Genomic DNA, 6,000 nt, shown 5'->3' on the forward strand with positions numbered 1-6,000 from the left:
GACTACATGGAGGGTGGAGCGGAGCGGAGACATCGCGGCCACGCTCTGTGAACAGGGGAGTTTAGGGATGCACAGGATGTACATTGATAAGCTGCTCGTGCGATGCCCTGGGTCAGTGACCTGTCAACTTTGATGAAGTGCTGTACTTGGAGTGAACTTTGCTAATTATAATATCATTATAATACTAAAACGCACACCCCTCTCAAAAGTTACCACCCTCCCAAGGTGCGACCCCTCCGCAATGAGCGTGCGCACTGAATTTTTCCTAGTCTGTACCTTTAAACGCAAAGCGAGAGAATTCTGCACCAATCCTGATAAAGGTATGTATGACTAGAGTCACTCAAGCTCCATCTGCAAAGTAAAACACTATAAAATAGAGTTTTACGAGCTGGATGTTAGGGAAGATACCGTCGTCGTGTACTATTCTAACTTCTGGGATCAGTCGACGGGCTGAGCCTCTCTTCCCCCCATCGGGACGCCGTTGAGTAAGATTCGAACACTTGGTCATACCAAGTGCCTCCCCGGGAAACTTAGAAATCTCTATAGAGTCACTTTACATCTTTTAACGCGTTTATAGCCAAGTAGTGTTACTCATATTTTTGGCATTTGCACGTGCTTTGTAGGCAGTGAATTTATCACCGGCAATCCAAAGAACCTGTGTATCTGTTGCTTCAATAAATCGCACTATTGATTGACTCAGCCGTGTGTGTGTTGTCCCTGAACGCGACCGTACCTCTGAGTGCGGCCGTGTGAGTTCAGGAGGTGTCCGGCTGAGCAGGTAGTGTGATGTTAGCAGTGCATCCGGACCCGTGATAGTCCAGCGAAGGTGTTGGGCGCGACCGGACTACTAACGCTGACTTTGGGCATCACTCAGAACCTGAGCTCAGCCGCCCCCAGTCCCTCTGATATCTGAGGATCGACTGGAAAGTAAGGGGGTTTAGTTTCTGCCAAATTGCTCTGCCTCTTAACGCAACAGATTCTTACTCCCAAGTAACCAGCGATAGGACGAGAGGAAACGGCCTCAAGTTGCTCCAGGGGAGGTTTAGATTGGATATTAGGAAAAAATTATTCACCAAAAAGGTTGTCAAGCATTGGAACAGGCTGCCCAGGGAAGTGGTTGAGTCACCATCCCTGGAGGTATTTAAAAGACGTGTAGATGTGGTGCTTAGGGATACGGTTTAGTGGTGGGCTTGGCAGTGCTAGATTAATGGTTGTACTTGATGATCTTAAAGGTCTTTTCCAACCTAAACAATTCTATGATTCTATGATTCTATAAGATGGTAAATCCCCCAATACAAGAACAGAAAAACTTTCTGTGACAAAAGCAATACCCCGAACAAACAGTAATTCAGCATCATAGTATGTTTTCTGTCAATAAAATTCAATAACTGCTTAAAAAAGAGCACAATTATGGCATGAATCAGGGATTAAGATGAAGGTCCTCATCACATACAAAGGGCATGACTTTAAGGTCCAAATGGCAAGATGAGTTAGGGAACATAAACTTATTTTTTGCTGTAAACTGCTGGACTTTCCATGCAAAACATAATAGCCAAAAAATCCACGCAACTGTAAAAAACTTCTTCACAACTAGCTAACAAGAAGAAATAGTCAGCAAATAAAATAAGAAATGATCCTCCATTGACAAGCCACAGGATAACTCTCTAGATTAATACTTTTTCTGGCACTTAAAAAGATTGAAGATATAGTCCAGACAGTTATCGGCAGTGGAGACTTAAAAAGTCTGGTATAAATTTTAAAAACTGAGAGGGTGATTCAGAAAAAAAAACACATCAAAGAATATATCTAGGTTTCAGTTATTTTATACATGCAAGAGAGACTAGTATGTACATACATATATCCTAAAATATATAAAAAGAAAAAAACCCAATAACCAAGGAAGAGATTCTGATTAAAATTTACTTTTAAGTTAAACTTTAGCGTTCTTTGAGAGGTAAAGGTATATCAAACGTGTATCAAAATTTCAAAACTGTTCTTTCAAATGTAAATTATTTTAGAGGAGTGTTATTGCTATTCACCTTTCAAGAAAAATGAAATACAAAGTTATTATATTTATATATGTTAAGGAGGGGGAAAATATTTCTTTTGAGTTTGTTCTATGACTTCCCCACACAAAAGTAACAACAGAGATAAATAAAATGTTAACTCGACTTTTAAAAAAATACTTCAGTTTCACAGTTCAACAGAGAGCTAGTCCACTACTCAGAAAGGCAAAGGAGCAAAATTTGGGGGCCAACATTTTAAAAACTGATGGTAATTCCAAATTAGTCTGTAGTATTCTTTTATGTGCACTTCTATTTGTTTGAAATTCCCATTAAAAGACTGCTATCACCATCACTCAGTTTAGATTATAGGTCTGTCTGAAGCAAGATGGAAAAGGATAGAAGCTTTTTGCTGTTTTGACACAAAGTGTAGCATCTCTCTTCTTTAGGTCTGGAAGCTTCTGGCTCCATTCTCAGTGTGTTTTCCAAATGACATTTAGTGCTTCAGCAACTTCTCCTGACAGCATAGACCATCTCCTGAAGGACTCTTTCTCGACCTCCTCCTCCCTTTCTACCAGTGTTTTATGGAAATCATCCTTCCAGAATATAAAACTACATTGACTACTTGTGTATCCTGTTATATGATTTATGCTTGCTTCCCTCTCACAATTGCATAATAACAACCATAATCTACTATTTTCCATTCAGGTAGTAAAAGAAAAGAAATAGCGCCCTACTTTATTTTGTGCTCACGCTGGGTTTGAAACTGCTGGTCATGGAATAAAGCAGTCTTCTGTGTAGACAAGGTTCTCGGGATACTGACCATAAAAAAAAAAGTTGTAGTAGAGATGGACAACAATCACAGCTTTTGCTATGATTTATAGCAGTTTGCTACAGAAATCATCAACCTAGAAGAATGTGTGCCCTAAACAGGAAAGTAACACCTGTTTTCTCCCCACTGGATTTGGATCACAAAGCAAAGAATTCATGTAAGCACACCGTTCACTTCAAACACTGCACACCACCTTGTCACTCCTGCTTTCAAAGCTCCCATTACTTTAAACGCACAGAAACTCCATCTCAGTCCCTAACAGTAAACTGGTAATTCACAGTAAAACTTGACAGACTGCAGGCTAAAGGAAGATCAGTATAAATGACATACTGTTGGAGAGTTGGTTGGTTTTTAAGTAGGAACAATTAAAAATATTCTCACAGACTGTTGGAGAAATCAGTCATTGGGGATTTTTGAGAAAAAAAGTCTTTGTTCTTTTAAGTTGATAAACTTCTTGAAAATCTATCATTTGGAAGGAAGTTTCACTGAAAAGAAATACCAGACCGGAACGTTCTGTCCTGAGATCGCGGATGGTCCAGAGCAATTTATCAGGTCCCTTCCAAGCCTGTACTCTGATTGCTGTCATTCTGATCAGAAAAAAATGTTTCCATTCTGGTTCATAACTAATGTGATAGTAAATTAGTAACTTAATGCAAATAAAACTCTATCTCAACATTTGCTTTTATCTTTGTGGAACTAGATCACATATGATTATTAACAGGCCCCTTAACACCTTTTACTTGTTTCCCCTCTATCAGCATTATTGATACTGAATTTTGACTTAAGCAATTCTACATTTCCAACAGAGTAGGATTTTTAGCTATTCATTACTCCTGATGATACAGAGTAGAATTTCATTAATTCTCCTATTTAATTTATTTAAGCACCTGTGAAGCTTTAGTGGTATTACGGAAATTTTATTGGCAACAAACTGCTTTGGAAAAAGAACGACAGCAGAATGTTACTGATTCCTCTGTTTTTTCGGATTAAATATTTTTTTTCTTGGAACACCTGAGCAAGGAAACACTACCAGAATTTCCTACAGGTATTCTAAAAATGGCTGAGAAAGGAAAGATAATGGTAAGGAAGCAGCACTGGCCTCGGGTGCATTAACATTAGAGTTGTCTGAAACATGTACTATCAAAACTAAAAATATTTAAAATGCATAAAATTAGAAGTCTTATCATTCCTGTGTAAAGTATCTAGATGGATGCTATTTAATGATATTCCTTGGATATATCGACCACTAAATTCAATCTTTCTCCTATTTCAATGTTGGACTGAATATTTTGTTAGCGTTTGCACAGACATCTGTAAAACATGCCAATTCGGCTAATTAAGTATGGATTATGAAATAAGAAATTACTCTGAACTAAGCTACTTCCCATAAAATGTTCAAAGACCACCAAAATGGGTCATTTTGACAGACGCGAGGCTTCGTCAAACCATTTGTGCAATATCTTCTAGCAATTGAAAACAATCCAAATTTAGGTTTGAAACAGTCTCTTTCATTTACTCCTTTCTCCTTCACACTGTCACTTTTGATGAGTAAGTATTTTTGCACAGAAGAATATTCTCCAGAATACACCAGCCTACCTCTGCTTATTGATCCCGTGAGAAGGTGCAGAAATCCAAACCTGAGCCTGCTTCACTTAGAATTTTTAAAAAGTTCCAAGCAGGCAGAGCATACCCACTGATCTGGAAGTCAGCACCATTGCTGGGCCCTGTTAGAGGGAAATGCTCCGCAGCACTGTATAAAAATCCTGACTTTCAGACACCGTATTCGTGAAACTCTTCCAATTGCATTTGCCTTGTCTGAAATGTAGCCGCTTGCTGTAAAAACAGTTAGCTTTCTCTAAATGGATAGCATACAATTCTGTTTAGCATGTGGCAACTATTTTAATGATAAATCTAATCTGAACTACTCTTTCTATATAACCTGTAAGTGTTAACTGTATTTAGGAAGTACTGCACTAACGAATCATTTTCAAAATCTTTAAGGCAAAGCAGCCCAATTCCTGTGCAGTTCTGACCACAGATATGTCTTCAGCCTTTTGATCCAGTAACTTTGCTCTGCAAGATGCAGGAGAGTCTGGCACTGATCCAGCAGTACACACGAACTCCAGCGTAACTTTTGATAGATGAGTAACTCTATGAAAGCCAAAGACTATTTATATGCTCATAGTTAGGCAGAGTACCTTTTAAAGGTTTCAAAGGCTGTTAATTGAATAGCTGTACTGCCACACATAATACCCTTGAAATGGGAGTATTCATTTTCATGAGGACTCTCCACAGGACTAAAAGTTTACAGTTTACAGGCTGTTTGTTCTCACGAGTTTCATTTGTATACTGTGAATAATGTCTATTAATAATATACCCTGCTTAGTGTGACCGATATAGAAATAAAAGCTTCTTGTACAAATCAATGATTGCAGAATCTGGTCCTCCCTTTTGTTGTGTTATATTAGCAGGTGAACAAGAGAGAAAGAAGTAAGTTGTTTTCGAAACCAGTGGAGAATGTGATAGCCTTTCATTTTAACCTTGGATATATTCACTTTGATGTTGAGTGTATATAAGATTAAGAAATGCTCAATCTCTCGACTATTAAACTCTCTGCCTACTTGTAGCTGATGATTCATGGCTTATTGTTTCTCTAAGAGTTCACAGTTAATTGGTATGGTGAAGAATTAAAGATTAACTGTCAAAATGTAAAAGCGTCAAGACTTATTTTTTTTTAAGAGAAAGAACAGAAAATATCTGTAGATGAAGAACCACTGTCTGAATAACCTCACACAAATTCTACAGAGCTACAAAATCAACCTTTATACCGTTGCACAAGCAAGAATGCTTTTAAATAAGGCAGTTTCAATTTTATAGCATCCCATAACTTGCAATCAGCAGCTTTTTAATAAAACTGAAATAAGCACCTCACAGTCAATGGATATTTCTTGTATTTTTTTGCACAACCAAAAATAGGATTCACATTAAACTGAAAATTGGGTCATGCTTCAGCACACAGTAATTTGACCTAAACATTCCTATTCCACAGTTATAAGATGCGCCTTTCAGACAATGGAAACATTTAAGAACTACAATTTTAGGTAGTTTGTATAATGTAAAAATGTCTGTCACGCTCCTGGAATCCAAAATACAATGAAACCTTTC

This window comes from Phaethon aethereus, assembly GCF_964289735.1.
Source record: "Phaethon aethereus genome assembly, chromosome: 14".
Lineage (NCBI taxonomy): Eukaryota > Metazoa > Chordata > Aves > Phaethontiformes > Phaethontidae > Phaethon > Phaethon aethereus.